This window comes from Sylvia atricapilla, chromosome 1, assembly GCF_009819655.1.
Source record: "Sylvia atricapilla isolate bSylAtr1 chromosome 1, bSylAtr1.pri, whole genome shotgun sequence".
Classification (NCBI taxonomy): domain Eukaryota; kingdom Metazoa; phylum Chordata; class Aves; order Passeriformes; family Sylviidae; genus Sylvia; species Sylvia atricapilla.
In genome coordinates, this window is record NC_089140.1 from 29,907,012 (window position 1) to 29,923,900 (window position 16,889).

Here is a 16,889-nt window from a genome sequence, read left to right on the forward strand (position 1 = left end):
TTGATATTTCAATTTTAATATTGCAAAGTAAAATAACAATCATAGAACCTTCAGACCAAGAATCTTATTATTAAGCAGCAAAAATGTGGAAATGATCAGTTTAAAGAATGTAGATAAACCTCATCAAATGCTCCTAAGCTCTGACTTTTCCCCTTAAATAACTGTGTCAAGTGACTTTGTCAAGTTTGTTCCATTCTTTCCTTTTTTTTGCAGATATCTAAAGCCAGCATTTAAAATGTTTCTTGCTACAGATGAGAAAGATACAGATTTTCTCACTCAGCACTTCAAAACTTGTGACTTCAAAACTTGTGGAAGTTCAAAGTGCTTTGAAGTCAGCATGCCAATTGCTAGAATCTGGACAGAAGTGAAATATGTGGCAAAAGATCCAGCTCTGAGTGGATGTACCACTGGAACATTTTTCATTGCTTTTATTTATTTTTAGAACTGGAGTATTTTTGTATTAATGGACATACCTGCCCACTCTCAGGGGTCATATAAATCTTACAGAACCTGCTCCAATAGATGCCAGTAGAACGAGACCAATTTGAGCTTATTTAGGTATTATCAGTGTAGTTTTCAGTCTCTCCTGCTTCTGAATGAAGACAACAGTGTAGCCTCTGCAGTAAGGGTTGAAGTATACTGTGAGAATGCCTTGAAATCACTTTGACACATGGCAAGGGCAGGTGAAGAATTTAGCCTGTGGGAGTCACTAGGGTAAGAACAGTTGCTTCATGGTTGGAGCAGTTGCCTGTTTCGTCAGGGAACAAGGTATCCAGACTCCTGCAGCAGCACTGCACAGTAGCTGAAGTCACTAATAGGATATCCAAAGGACAAATATGACTCAGAATTGCTGCCAAGATTCTTAACTCCTGTACAGGCACTGCAGGGAGATCCACAGTGCTAAGTGCTCTTCACACCTCAGGGCCTGGAGCCAACTGTAAGCTCCTAGACCAGACTTGTCTGACTGGTGACTCCCTCTTATGCAACAGCCTTGTGGTTCTAGCACAAGCCTTCTGCCAGGGCTCAACTGGCAGCAGGAAGGACACACATTCAAATGTGGATCCTTGCAACAAATGCACCAGCAGAGCCTCTACCCAGGAACTTGGAGATCTGAATTATTCGATGTTCCAAATGAGCTGACTCCCAGGCTTGCAGACACAGATCACCTGGCAGTTGTAATTTAAAGGGGAAGGGGGATGAGGGGTGAAAAAGAAAATTCCAGTAAGTTGGTTAAACAGGATGATTTATAACACCTAATGCCTAAAGCAAATACCACACTATTTTAGAATCTGTTTTCCTCTGATGTGGCAACTGCTAGGTCAGCTCTCATGCACTTTGAGATGCCACTTAAGCAGCAGCCCTCAATCGATAAAATCTATTGGGTAACATGACCCAATTTGAACAGCTGCAAAGTTGCTTATCTGCTTTTTGTAGCTTTTACCAGCTTATTTGCTACCATTTTTTGCAACTTCTCATTGCTCTCTGTTCCTTGCTCTGGCAGCTGCTCTCTTTCTCTACCTGTGGCACATTGATGAGTGGTTCCTGCTGCAGCAGCCCAGAGCACTGAAAATAACACAGATAACTAACATACATGTTTGTGTGTGTTAGCTTAAACAGCTTTTCCTGCTTTGCAGCATAAAGGGATTGTTGTATATCAGCCCTCTATTCTGCTTTAGAGGAGAGATTTCTTTTTTATCTTTTGGAGGAGAGGGGTTTGTTTGTTTGTTTGTTTGTTTGTTTGTTTGTTTGTTTGTTGGGTTTTTAAATTTTTTTTTAGGCCTAAACCATCAGTTTTAGAGCAGACTTGGCAAGTAGAATACCTGACTTGCGACTGTCCCTTGTCATCACTCTTCCTCCTCTGCCCCCTGCATGCTGAGAACCTGGCAATAGTTTTGCTCTCTCTTTTCCAGTTGCTTGTGAGTCACATCTTCCCTCAAAGCAATCTTTCACAATATTTTGGGCTGTCAATCTTCATGCAGCCCCAAGTCAGCTCTGCCCAGGAGAAATCAAGCCACTGCCAGCAGTGATAGTAGGTAGCAATTCTCTGACTAAGATAAACATACCCAGCCAGGTATTACAGCCCAATCATGTTCCCTTGTCACTCCCTGCATTAGAGGAATAATGTCTTTGGAGCCTTTTATAACTTCCTAGTTGTAATCTAAAACTTGAAAAACACTTCTTTAAAAATTGCAGGCAATGAATGATGAAGGACCCTTCTTCCATCCCTCAAGAGCTAGTATTTGACCTTTAATTTACCATACTATATTTTTACTGGTATAATTTCAGATACAATTATCTACACTCAGCTTCTTAAGTCATGCATGAAATGCCTTTTCAGTGCCACTTTAACAACTAGCTGCTCAGCTTTCTGGAATTAGAAACCAGATATGTTGTTCTATTTACAATAAAAAATCAGACTGTGGTTTTGGTGTAGATTGCTATAATAAAGACGAAAGGTCCCTTTGGTGTTCTTTAATTTATGACACACTGTAAAATGTCCAGGCACATCTTGCCTAGTAGCAGAAGGAGAAAAAATAGTAACTCTTGGCTGGAGATTAAAAAAGTCTCACACACCATTAATGTATTTTGAGATCCTGCACATTTGGGAGCAAATCAGCTACTTATCTGCTTCTGGGATCATACACATTTGTAACCACAGTGCAGGCTCTGTGGCTTTCAAGATTTTTTTTGTTAGTCTGCCTAAATAAAATCATTCACATCAGATGAATGTCAGTACAGTGCCATTAAGATCACATTAAAGAGATCTTTAGGCTAACATTTTTGGCATTGCGGGATAAATTACATCCTGCTCTGTTGGTTGGTTTTTGTTTTGTTTTTTTTTTTTTTTTTTTAATAGTTTTTTTTATTCTTAATGTATCAAAGCCTGCTTTTTGAGCACTTGAAACTAAAAATAGTCAAGTGCTGTGAATTACAGCTATATTGTGCTCTTTACCCTGTTCATGGAAAATCTTGTCACCATTCTGCTGAGTGTTTTCTGGGAAGCTGCGTAAATAACTATGATATATAGATTTCTATAGCTTTTGGTCAAACTGTTCTATCTCTGCATATCAGTCAGGAACTTTCAAAATGGCTAGTTCACTGCAGAGCTTGTAGCAGAAATACATCATCTGATTAACTTCAATCAACTGTATCAGTAAACAGAAACGTTACTGATGGATGACAGAATGATGCCAAGATCTCTTGTATCATCTCTCTCCTCACACTCACAGAATTGGATTCCTCATTGTAGAAAAGCTTCATCTGCCTGACTAGGGTGACTGTGGTACCTCCTATTTATGCAAGAATCCAGCAGGCCTATAAAAGCTCTCTCTGTGAGAAGGATTTCCCTTCATTTGTCCTATATTTTTCTCCTCTTCATTTCTTCCTTCTAGTCTCTATGTAGTTATCTCAAGAAACTGCCTTCCAGAGAGAGACACAACAAAATATTTCTTGATGATCACCCTTAATCAATTTGAACAGTATATATTCAGTGACTGGTATTTCCATACACTGTGCTATAAAATAATTTGTATTACGAGAAAATCAAAAAGAAATAGAATGATCCAGCAAAAGTGGCAGGTGACCAGCCATTATTTTTTTATTGACAAGATAATTCCTAAATAAAAACCTCCCTTTGTAACACAAGCCCATTGTTTTTACTGTATTTTTAAATACTTTTCATTCAACAAGCTGGAGGTTTAGGGGGCTGGAGGTTTTTAGGAGGTTTGGTGAATTCGGTTTTGCTTTTTCTTTTCTCAAAGTGAATGTAGTCCGTTACATCAGTGATGTAATGGATTTGTTATGGACAAATCTATTAGCTGAATAGATTGTTTATTATATTAGAGGCCTACATACATGAGAAAATCTCTCCCCTCCTTCTTTATATGAGGTAATTCCTTATGCATGTCAGATTTATATTGGTTTTATTTTGCTGAACATTATGTTGAAAACTCGTGTCAAATGAGTTTTCCCTTTGTTGCTATCCAATGTCTTTTTCTCTACCACTAAGAATTCCTTGTTTTCTTTGTTCTTTCAAAGAGTTGACAGTCTGCATTTCCCAAACAATTGAGATAAAAAGGTAAGGGAGATGTGCTCTGACTGAAGAGGATGCAACAGGGAGCTGCTGGATAGAACTGGAAGAAAGACCAAAATATTAAGGAAGTTTGGGGAGTAACAGGAGATCCAGCGATGGTCCCTTGGGAGTTAGAGGTGATATTGTGTTGGACACTCAGACCTAGACTGAGCTAGCTTGTACTCTGCAAACAATTTATATGACTTACTGTCATAAAATTATGATTTCTCCCATCTTTTATTCATGAATCTGCTTCGTCTTTGTGACTGGGGCCTTTCATTCTGTGGGAAAAATATATGTGCACAGCTCAAATGCATGCTTGCTTATGTGCTTTTAAAGGGCTCATAGCTGCCTGCCAAATTGCTTTTTCTTTTTGGTTTCATGTGTTTTTGAAATGCATACAAAACCTTTGGAAATAACCCACACAAACATTTCAAAATCCATCCAGAAGAATTGGAAAAGGAAGGTGTTTACTCCCTAGCTGACAGCCTTTGTGTGTCATATCTTAGCCTGCAGCAGGTGTTCTCAGCTACCATCGAGATGCTTTCACAGCAGCTGAGCATACATATTCCTTTGCTCAGAATATTCTTTTACCTTATGGAACTTGTCAAATTGCAGCATAAGTTATCTGAGCTTCTTTGGGAAGCTCAGGGAAATCCTATATTTGCCACTTCTAAATATTTCTTACAATGTTTTGTGGGATCCTTGCCTATGAGAGAAACAAACAAAAAGATAAATATAGATTTCTGTCTTCCCCTCTATCCCTGTCAGTCTTTACCCTGAATTTTCTTCCTCACCTGGAGGCCCAGTCACAGTGGATTTAGTTCAGTCGGCAAAATAAGAAAATTACCTCGTTTTAAGTTGACAGGTGAGTTTAAAAGTGGCCTGCCTTACTTAGGAACTCTGTGCCTCAGGATAGAGATCACTTCTGCCTGTTCATGTAGAAAAATACAGAACATATTTGCAAGAATAACTGTACTGTCCATATACACCTAAAACATTCTGGCAGTCTCTGACTCTGAATGTCACCTCTGGGTCTCATAACTTTTTTCCCATCCCAGCAGGAATGGTTACTGCCTCTGAAGCTGGAGATGATTGTCATTCATGCAAAACAAAGAAAAGCCCTCATGCCTGTAATTTCAAAAACACTGACTGTGGGGTTTTTTTAACCTTGGTTTTCTGACCTGTGCTACAACTATTCTGACATCAAAGGAGGGAAGGTAGGAAATAATGACAATAGAACAAAACCACAGATCTTTCCACGTTTCAGTCCTGCCACTAATTGGCAGATGTTTTTCATAAATGATGATATACTATTTGAAGAGTTTGAGGCAGTAGAACAAAAATGTACTTTATTTTCTTAACACTTTTGGAAGATTATCTTTTCTACAGGTGGAGAAATCAGCCTTTGTGTTGTACTTCCTTACTATTTTATTTCTTCCTCAGTCATTCAGTCTCTCCTCAGCATCTGTGTAGTTTTAAAGAACGTAATCCCTGCCCTTCACTGAGAAATTGAAAACCTTTGCAATCCACTGACACAGCAATTAGCAATCTACTGACACAGTCTTACTGGTATGCATCTTTTCCTCCTCGCTCAGCGATAATGTCATCATCCATTTTGCTCTTAACTCAGAGTAATGAAAAATGACTATTTGGAATACTTCACTGTTGGAAATGGAACAGATCTGTTACCAAAAGTAATTCTAGCTGTAGCTTTATTCTGTATTTTACAGAATATCAAAAGCATTACTAAGGTATAAGATCAAGATCAGCCATTTAATTACCCTGGGTTTACACAGCTGGTGGTTGCACAAATAAATCTTGAAATTCTGACCTCTTAAATTCAATCTCCTATGCACGTTGATAAGTGACACACTGGAAGATATTCAAGGACCGAAACACAGACATCTAGTGCCATTTTAGCTATAGGCTATCCAAAATATCTACATAAGCAATTCCACAACTTTTACAGAAGCAGCTGGCAGGCCACAGGAGATCAGTGCCTGTTCCTGATATAGGAACCACCACCACATTGGGGCATCTGCATGCTGTTGAGAAATACTTAGGAGGGAAAAAGTTAATAAATAATTACATTCCTTTTACGTTCTGACATGATTAGCATGTGGATTTGTTTAACATGTTAATAGGCAATCAGTTTGATTTACATACCATCTCACAGACGTGGAAATCAGGGGAAGCGCAAAACTGAATTTAGCAATTCCTTTTCTTTATAATCCACCCCCAGGTCACAGTCTTTTTGTGCTCATAACTGGTAAATGTTGTTGCAACAAAACTTTTTAAAATTGGAAAGACTTAATTGTATCATCACAGCATCTGGAATGCAGAAGCAACTTATTTTTTTACATACTAGAAACTGTCGATCTCCTCTCACTAAAGAAAACTCAGAACTTATGTCCAAATGTGACCCCATTACAGCGTGTCTGTTCTGGCTTCTGGTGCTCAGCCTTCAATATAAACTCATTTTATCAATTATCCAACACATTCAGCAAAGCTGCATCCTGCTTATAAGTATTCTGTGAGAAGTCGTCCTTAGGAATCATCCATTTATTACTACCAGTGGCATCTTGCCTGCTCCCCTCTCTGTGACAAGGGATATGAAAGTCGACCAGAAAGCTTTTTACAGTGACAGGCTGTCTGCCAGTACCAGTGGGTGTTACAGCAATCAGTACAGCCTGCCTTAGGCAGGCATGAAAGCCAGATACAGCGATCCCAGCACTTGAGCTCTGCTGGAACTGCTGGCACTCAGCTTAGTTTTCTATGCTTACTCTTTTTTCTTCATATCTCTGGCCTGGTGAGGAGGAAGAACATTTTTAAAGATGTATTTTTCAAAGTCTTTTAAAGCTGATTGTGATCCCTTAAGAATATGTCTTGCATGATTCTGGGTAGTATCAGCTAGCTGGGACAGTGCTGGATACTTTTCACAGATGATGCATCCACTTCTCCAATAGAAGCTCTGCCATAACTGCTCCCCTCTTATCTTGTACTTCTCATTCCCAAGAGACTTTCTGTTTGCAGATGAGGTAATTGGCTAAACACAAGCTTTCTGACCAGGCCAAAAATTCTGTAGATGGTTCTTCACAGTTTTACAAACTAACTGACCTATGACTCAAAAAATTCTGTGAACTACATGAAAAGACTCACCTGGGACATGTGGAGAATGTAAACCCTGATATTAGCTGTTGCAAGTGATTAAATCATTCAGACTATCCATCCAAGAGAAGATTTTACTTTAAATAAATCTAAAATATGAGCAGAGAGGTTTCAAAGAGTGTACTGAGAATCTCTGCTATGAAGTAAATAAGGCTGAGAACTATCTTTTACCAAGGTCTGGGCTGATAGGGGAGCGAATCAGAAAGTTTTACATAGATAGATACATACATACATAAATACACAGATATGTAGTAACCAAATTACCACTGAAATCCTCTTGTTAGAATAGTTGCAGTAAGAATCAACAACAAAAAAAATTCGTATGTTATGGAGTTCTAATCTTTAGAAAACCATCCTATCACTTCTTCCAATAAATCTGCTCCTTTTGTAGATTTACTCCTGGCCAAATGTCTGCATTGTCAATAAAAGAAGTATTTTATTTTTAAAACACATGCAATTTACTTGATGCTTTAAATTGCCTTTTGAAAAAGTTTGGCTTCAAAGAAGCGCGTAACAATTATCCCACACCCATGAAGTGAATAACAACTTCACTTTCTCTAAAAAGCAGTGTACAGCATTTTTCTTTGGCTTTTTGCCAAATGCAGAGGCATTCATTAAGGTTTTACTGCATTTTTCTTTATAAACACTGTCTGATTTACCTGAAATATCAACATGATCTTTTCCAGAAAGGTCATTTACTCAGGTTTTTTTTCTGTACAACATACTTTGTTTGGGGATGACTGTCACTTGAAGTCATAGAGCCACTGACCACTTGTGCCAGACTCTAAACATTGCAGCACATTGTAGATATGTTCTGACATCTGGGTCCCAACAGATGCCAGGTATGGTCAAGTCTTCAGACTCCTTCTTTGTATTTAGTGTAATTATAGCATAATATTTTGCTCTATTCCCTTGACCCATTTGGTAGTCTTTTCCTATTGCTTTGCTTAGCTTTGGGGAAGCCCCCCTTTCCTACTTGAATGTATATTTATCATGATTTATTATGTTTAATTGGATTCTGCTGTGTGCTGAAAGACACTGAATTACATTGGGGAAGAAAAGCATATACACAATGTCACGTCAGACAAAGTGCTAGTATTATTTAATTTAATTTCACAGTCTTCTTTTAGGTACCGCAGTGGAAGTGTACTTTTTCCACAAACAGGAAAAATTAAGCCTTAGGGTATAACATGATCCTTATGGGCCCCTTCCAACTCGAGGTACTCTATGGTTCTATGATCTCCTGCATCCAAATAATTTTCAGTCCCAGGCTAAAATAAAATATAAAGTAATAAATGTAAATGTAAAGTAGCTTAAGGTCCCATTACCTCTGTTTAATTTTTGCTATGCATTTCCTGGTTTTTCTGTCTTTGAAAATATGTCAAAATAGACTCAAAGAAATATAACTTTGATGTGCTCACAGAAGAGCTCTAGTCCATTTTCCCCTGACACAGTCAGGTGCAGTCACAAACACTGCTAGAGATGGACCTTTCTGATTTGAGTATGGAGAATGAGTGGGCTCACATGGAAAAGGCTATTTGTTTTCTTTTATTGCCTTTGCAGCGGCAGATTTTGTTCCAAAGTGATCCATTCACCTCCCATAAGTACAACTAGATCTTGATGGAAATGAAGAACCTCCACTCTTGGTTGCTCACTTGTGAAGACTGAGTCATGTAATGGGGCTGGCCCAAAGCAGGCCAGATTACCCCAGTGATAAAATGTAACTCTTCTCTAGATTCCCTGCTCAAATATGCATCCCTTTAATTTAATTAAAGTTGAGTTTAAAAAACCCCATGATTTCATATTCCGTGTATGCAGACCTCAGCATATGAGCCTATTTTATTGAGCATTTCAAACTTCTTTTGATTTGCAGATTTATGGATGAATCACAATGATCCGTGCTGGCTAGTCTGCATCACCATAGTTCTGTCTTGGCTCACACAATTGAAAAAGTGCAACAGAAGCAACAGCAGAGTGAAAGGGTGTGGAGTCAGCACCAGTCTAATTTTAGAATCTACTTGTGAGCATGATGTTAGTACTTCAATTATTATTATCAGCAAAGATCTCAACCTACAGTCAAGTGAAGTCTGGCGAGTGATTCAGACACTGGAGTCTGGTCCAGTCTAAACAGAAAGGCTCTCTGATATCAGTTGAGAAGAACTTCCAGCACTAGAGCTTTGGTGGTAAAGGAATATGGTCATATCATCCTACACACAAAGGTATCAAGCACCACTGCATTTTTCTGATTGTTAGGACAAATTTTCTAATTACTGGTCTTACTATGGCTGGACAATGATCATTTATCCTCCAAAGCAGGGAATCTAGATCACACAGTGATGGAACAAAAGGACCTAAGGGCCTGCTCCTTTACCATGCAGTCCCATAATCCCAGATCTGTTCTGTTTTGGCTGCTACTGATGTTTCAGGCTTTTACCTGACATTTGTTCTGGATGAGTTCCTGCTGTAGTACTGTTGCCTTGCACAGCATGGAGCAAGCATACATTCTTCATCATAACAGTGGAAAATTGCACTGTTGACTTGTTTTTACACAGAAGTAAATCTAAAGTAAATCTTGTTAGACAAGCAGCATAGATGTGATGATGATCATAATGTTACACAAGCTTTATAATTGTGCAAACGTTATTTACAGCAGAAGGTAACATACATGGTTATTATGGTCACCAGCCAGCACAAAGGAAGTTCAAAGGATGAAGCAATGAGGTGAAAGTAAATACAAGTTACAGGCTTGTTTTGGAAAACACTTGTGAACACAATGATTTTTTTTTTCTGTTTTGTTTTGTTTTGTTTTTTGTTATGGAAGTCCCATTCCAGAAATTAACCTGACAACTTTTTCTAAACCCAGCTATTTGTAAAGCCTAGAAAAGTTTTCTTAATCTATTCTTGAAGATCTGAAGTTCTGTAAATTTTTTTCCTTAGTGTTTTAACTGATATCTTTCTTGTGAAAAGAAAAAAAAAAAAAAAAAAAAAAAAAAAAAAAAAAAAAAAAAAAGATGCACAGAACATATCCAGCACTTTTCATGTTGCAGAAGATAAGTATATCTTCCAAATATAATAACTCTTTTATTATTTTAGTATCTCTAAAGAAGGAATACAGTGAAAGTTTTGAATCGATCTTTTCAGTGGCAGCTGAAGACGGCCAACTGTCAAAATGGACAATAAAATAAAGGGAACATGACCAGGACCCTTCTGAAACATTCTTTCAAAGCGCATTTTTGCAGTTATTCTGTTTCATTCTCTCTGTGTTTTCATACCTTGAAATAGGATACCAGTTGTTATATTCTTAAAGAAGATATTTGAAGAATGGTTCACAGTCCATTTATTGTTATTCTGTACAGAGATGTGATGAAATCTATGTACTCTGCACCGCAGGCATAATGTAAAGCAGATGGTTTTTCCTCAAGCAATGAGTACATTAAAATCAAAACTACAATGCAATGTATATAGTGCTTCTGGATTAAAGCTCTTGCATGCCAGATTTGTAGCTTTGATTCTTTCTGATTTTAGCGCTTAGTAGGATTTATCCCAGTGATTCTGCCCTTGGGCCAAAGTGAATCAGGTTTTATCTAGGATGATCATATATTGGCTAAGCCTTGTAGCTTTTCTTTTAATAAACACATAACTTTTACCTACCATTACATGTACATGAAACACTGCAATTCAAGCTTGCACACAACACTATGGACAAACCAGAATCCATCAGAGTTCAAAATGTGGTTCATTTGCAGCAAGAACAGTTCTAATTTGTTTCCTTTTAATTTTTCTGATTGCCTTTTTGTCAGATTTCTTATAATCAACTTCATGCTTGCCTAAGGTTAAGCTCATTGTGGTCACAATAAAGAAGCACTTTCAGACTCCTCCCTTCAGAGTGAAAAGTCTTCATCAATTTGCAGATTCTTGCTAGAAAGTGACATAGTCTTGTGTGCAGAGTGACTCTCTGATTTTCTTATCTTTTTTGGTAGCATGAGAAGGAACTTTCAAAAAGTTTTCTGAATCATTTAGGGTTATTTTCTTAAATCTTTTTGTTTCTCAAGACATTCATGGCTTTGCTCATATTCCAAAAGATTGCATTTCTTAAACTTGGAGTTATTCTTTCCTAACTCTCCAAAAATACATTTTGAACTTTGAAAGTAGTCAAGTAGATCCTCTTATCCAAAATGTTATTTTACTGCTGTTCAAGGACAAAAGAGAAAATCTGTCTCTAGGGTTCCTACCCATGATACTTGCAAGATATATATTATTTACAGAATTAACTTCATAGCCAATCTCACTCCCCTTCCTTTGGTCATCAGGGCACATGGTGTGTCACAGACAAAAGCAAAAGGGCAAGCTGCAGTCTGCTCTAGAACATTCCGGTTTTCTCAGCACATGGGAAAATCTTGCAGGGTCATATTCAGACTGAAGTTGGAGGGCAGAGGGTCATAAGCAGTCCTTTCCACAAGTGGTGTTTTTCAGTAATTCTTTGAAAGCATCCCAAGATCTGTGGGAATACAGGCTTGTTTTGTTTGGGAAGATACTTACAGAAACTGAAACTGGAAGAGATGAGTATCAGACATGCAGTCCAAAAATTTAACTAATTAGTTCTGGTACAAAAGGAAAATAATTCCCTCTCACTCCAAATTGATTTTATATGTCTTTTTGTCTAGACTACTCAAAGAGGCAGGCTGAGTCTGACCTGCACTCTTTCTGTGGCATTGACTATATGCTTCAGTTTCACAGATTTAACTCATTAACTCAGCTATTGTCTGAGCAGTCACACAGAGAAGCTCTCAGTAGGAAGAACAATATCTACATAGGCCTAGACAATTCAAGATCAAGCGAAAAAAATGTTTCAGTCAGTCCACCATGTTGAGGACTATATTTTACTGAGGCAGAAGTCCTGTACCTGTTTGCACTGGGATGTGCACTGCTTCTGACCTTCAGCCATCCCTCTCTTTGCCACCTACATCATAGATCTACTTAGATTCACTGCAGAGTGTAATTTCCAAAACTGAAACATCACCTCAATGAGACTGCCTCAAGCACTGTGCAAAAGAGATATGCTATCATTCATACAAACAAATTTGAGGGGTTTTCCCTACTGCCTTTTTCTCATGCATGTAAAGCAGAGGCCTATCATTTATCATTTCCTGTAAGTCTGGCAGCTCTTGACTCAGAGCAAAATAATTTACACTAATAAAGAAAGAAAGAGAGACTTTCTCTCTAAATATAGCGCAGATTTTTTCCTGACTGGTTCAAATTCAGACACAAGCACTATAAAGTTGTTGCTTAGTGTTAATATAACTCTCACAAAAGACCAACCAATAAAAAGAGTGCAGAAGCTGCAGAGAGAGCAGAGTCTTCCTATGTTTTGCAGTTTGATGCTAAGATCATGCAGCATGTGACTCAGAATAAGCACGTTTCCTGCAGCCTCTAGAGATGCTCAGCAGGTCTGCAGCGGGTCTGTAGCAGGTGTCAGCACATAGAATAAAAAAGTACAAATATTTGAAACAATTTGTGTATTTTAAGTGTTGATTTAGCCTGGGTGACTTTAGTACTGTCTGTTCCTTCAGACATTCCCAGAGCAAGCTCTCCCAACCTGTACTTCAGGTGAATATGCCTAGGAGTATTATCTAAATTCACAGTTCTGAATGCTGAATTCTTGCTAGTGTGCTGAGACAGCCCACAAAGGCCCTGATGACAGTGGCAGCTGTACTGGCACATGGAACTGAAACTGTTGCTTCATTTTGCTGAGAAAACAAACCAGTAGATCTTTATTCAGGACAATAAAACCTTTGGGTTACTGGGGTGCCTCCAGCCAGCTGCAAAAAGATGAAAGATGCTGCCTTGCAGTACTTAGCTACTGAAACCTTCCAGCTCTGGATTGAAATATGATCAGTTTTAATGACCATATTGTTAGAACTTGTTCATCCTGCCACAATTAATGCAATGAGAGTGCATTTGTACAGCAAATTGTTTGATCATTATTTCATTTTAAATGGGGGATATAAAATTACTGAAGTGCAGATACTTCCTTTTTTATTGAAGAAGTCATTGTTCTTCATGAGATTAACTATGACACTCCCATATTTTGTCAACTTTTTCTTCTCCAGTTGGAAAGTGGTGTTTTCTGTGACTGTCAAGAATTCTATTAATCTACACTGAGCATTTGTTTTCAAAGGAATAATAACATCTTGGGTAAATGTCTGATATCTGCCTGCACTAATAAATCCCATGTCTAATGTTATTTTAGCCAAAAAGTATTCTCTTTCTAATGTATGGAGTTCACCTCACACAGAGATTTTCCCCAAATTTTAAAATCTAATGTAAAATGTGGGATTATCTATTTTGACTTTGTTTGGAGGAGTTTTTTGGTGCCATGTACAGTTTGTTTCCAAACAATTCAGAAATATGAATTTTTGGACATAATAATCTGTTTAGTTCAAAGCTATACTGCATATAAATATTTTTCTACTTTTGAAAATTTCAACAGCAGTTGAAGTTAGCTCAGTTATCCTTCCCATATAAGTTTTGAAAAAAAAATCAAAACAGAGATAAATACAAACTAAATCTCTCAGTATAAGAAGAAAAAAATTATGGAAAACATGCTTACTGAGGTTACATTTGAGACTATGATGGTCTGATTGTCTGTAAGTGGTAGGTATGCCCTTTCTCATTCAGATTGGTATAAATCAAAGGTAATAACTGTGTAAACAAGGATATTCTAGAGAGGAATAAAGTTCAAGTGATATTAGCCAATTTTATGTTATACATATATATCTATATATACGTCTATAAATATGTTTATAGAGTCATGGTTGTCATTTTGCTGAAAAACATTCCTGAACGTTGTTTTCATTTTATCCCACCACACAGGCAATGTAATAATTCTGTGGGGTATCATTTGGAAATATGCTGTGGTTTAGTGCTGAGTTCATTTACTTTTTGTTTAAATTCCATTTTCATTTTTTCACTATGTAGTTATACATATATTTGAATTACAGAACAGTTTCATTATGGTGGCTTCTATACTCAGGCAAAACAAGGATAAATAAAGCTCTAAATAAAATAAAACCATATGCCAAGTATGAATGCTTTGAACCTTTGCAACAACAGAGGAAGTTAAATGTGAATTCTTTCCCGTGAAAACATTTGGGGAAAGTATGAAATCTGGGAACTGGCTGGGTTCTGCACCCTGTTTGTTTACCAGAGCAAACACATAATTGCACCAGGTTACGCAATGCACTGTCCTGTGTTACCTGTGGGCCTCTTCACAGAGAAGACTTTCAGGAAGGGAGTAACAAAAAAATTAAAAATTCTACAATTCACACATAAGCTCATCCTTTTCTTATGGAAACCAAAGTTTGCAACACAGTTTTGGTGATTTTTTTTGTCACTGGGACTGGAAGATCATAGAAGGATCTTGACTGCAGCCTTAGAGGAAATAGGGAGATGTTTGAGGAATAACCTGAGGCAGACCAGCCACAGGTGTGGTGCCTGGCCAGAGCCAGGAGAGGCCCTGGACAAGGAGACTGAGAGAAACCCTCAGTTTTCTGGGTTTGGACAAGGTGCTTGCAGGACAGACTGGGATCTGTCAGGATGGGTGCAGACCTGCAGGTCAAAGAGGAGGGCCAGTTTAGGGCCAGGTGAAGGGTTGGTGTCAACAAGAGGTGAAATGAAGGAAGATAAACAGGCAGAGAAGAAAAGACCCATTTTAGAAAGAGTAGGGATTACACTGTATGCCAGTCGATGCACCTCAAGAGGGGCAGATCCAGACCCTGGATTCACAGTGGGGGTCTCAAGCAGAATATGAGTGGTGAACGCAGCACTGAGGCACCAAATATGAGCACACAGCTGCTGCAGAAGCCTGCAGACACATGAACACCAGAGATGCTTTCCTCTTTCACCACAGTTCCCTGGGGCCAGGGTTCACATCTCAGCCCATCACCGGGACGGGCCCATTTCTGACAGGGCTGAGCAGCTGGGAGCTGGGGATACAGGCATTCCTCTTCCTAAATCCCCTCCGGGCCGGGGCTGGAGAGGCATTTGCAAAGCTCGCTGAACGCACTCGTGACTGGCACGTCCCTCTGAACATTGCCACAGCACAGGGGCCCCTTGGCAGCACTCTCCTGCTTGCTGACTGGGCTAAAGCACTTCCCTGAGCTGCAGAAAAGTACCTCTGTTTCCCCAGCAGTTATCTTCAGGATCTGGGAACCCAGCCTAGACCTACACTTACCTTCCCTAGTCAGGCCAGCAGGAAAACTATGTTTCCTGGAAAAAGTGCTGGAATTAAGTTTGCATCCAGTTTGCACCCAGTATGTGTGCCCCAGCTGGAGCAGCGTGTGGTACAGATCTGGATGTCTACATCACGGTGGAGACAGGGAGGAGGATGCTCTTGTGAAATAGAAGGTGAGCCAGCCTGGCAGCGTGGCCTGCAAGCACTGCTGCGAGGTCATCTTCTCTGCAGTCTGCCAGGGTTCTGCTGGCCCCCACCACAGCCACGGCCCCCCCACTCCCGTGGAGACGCCAGGGTGCTGGAAGACAGATTAATATAAAAAGGAGACCTTTAATGAATCAGCAAAGTTTTGTTGGCAGGGGCAGACTTTGGCAGCAAAGGCAAAGGTGCTGCTGTGTGCCCTACCTGCTATTCTGTCCCACGCAAGCCAGTTCCTACTGTCATGTGTTTTTGCAGTTAAAGCACAAAATAAATCTGACCAGCACTTTGCACAAGGTTGATTTATAACTTCAGCCTTTAAGACTAATTTGCTTTTTTTCTCTCTTTCACATTGATTTTACTCCCTTCAGAGGCATGCCATTAAATGAGAGCATCCTAATATTTATTACCCCCACATATCTTTGTTCTACATCAATGCATGGCTACAGATAACAGAAGGCAATAAAAAAGAAATAGTGTGAGAACCACTGTGTGTACAGTCACTGCAATAGCTGCTTGATTATGTTATAAAGTACATGCTTTTAGTTCACCACATATAAATGGAGTCTGTATTTCACCACGTGTTGCTGTCTTTAAAAACATGTATCCTCAGGTTGATTCCTCTAGCTCTGAATTTCTGTACATGTCTTGGATCAGGCTTTTCTTCATGGCCAGACTCCTCTCCATGTGCCATGTGCCTGCAGATGTGGCCCCGGGCACACCCAGAGCCCATAATCTGGGGTGCCTGCCCCATCATGCTTGGGGTTGAACAGTGCCAGGCATAGCCAGGGGAGTTCCCTGGGAATCATGGCTGTGGTGGGGAGAGGCTGGCACCTGGGCACCAGCCAGCCTCTGCTCACTGTGGTGGCTATCTTGGAGATAGTATTTTTCCACTAGAAAATCATTTCCCTACTTCCTCTCAACTCACATATTGGACTGTACCAAATGGAATATCTTCTCTTTGGCAAGTACTTTAATAAGTTAGTAGTTTATTTCCTTGTACTTCTATCAGCCTTTCTGTCTTGAGATAAGAGTGAACAGAGAAATAAATTTGTTATCCCTTTTAAAAGCTGTTAATTCTGCTCAAGCTGCTCTTTCCCTGATAGTGATATACAAGTGGGAGGTAAAAGGATGAAAAAGACACTGAGATGGACTTAAACATCAGTTTGTCGTTTTATTTGTAAAGGGGAGAAACCACCGAAACTTTTGTGAAAC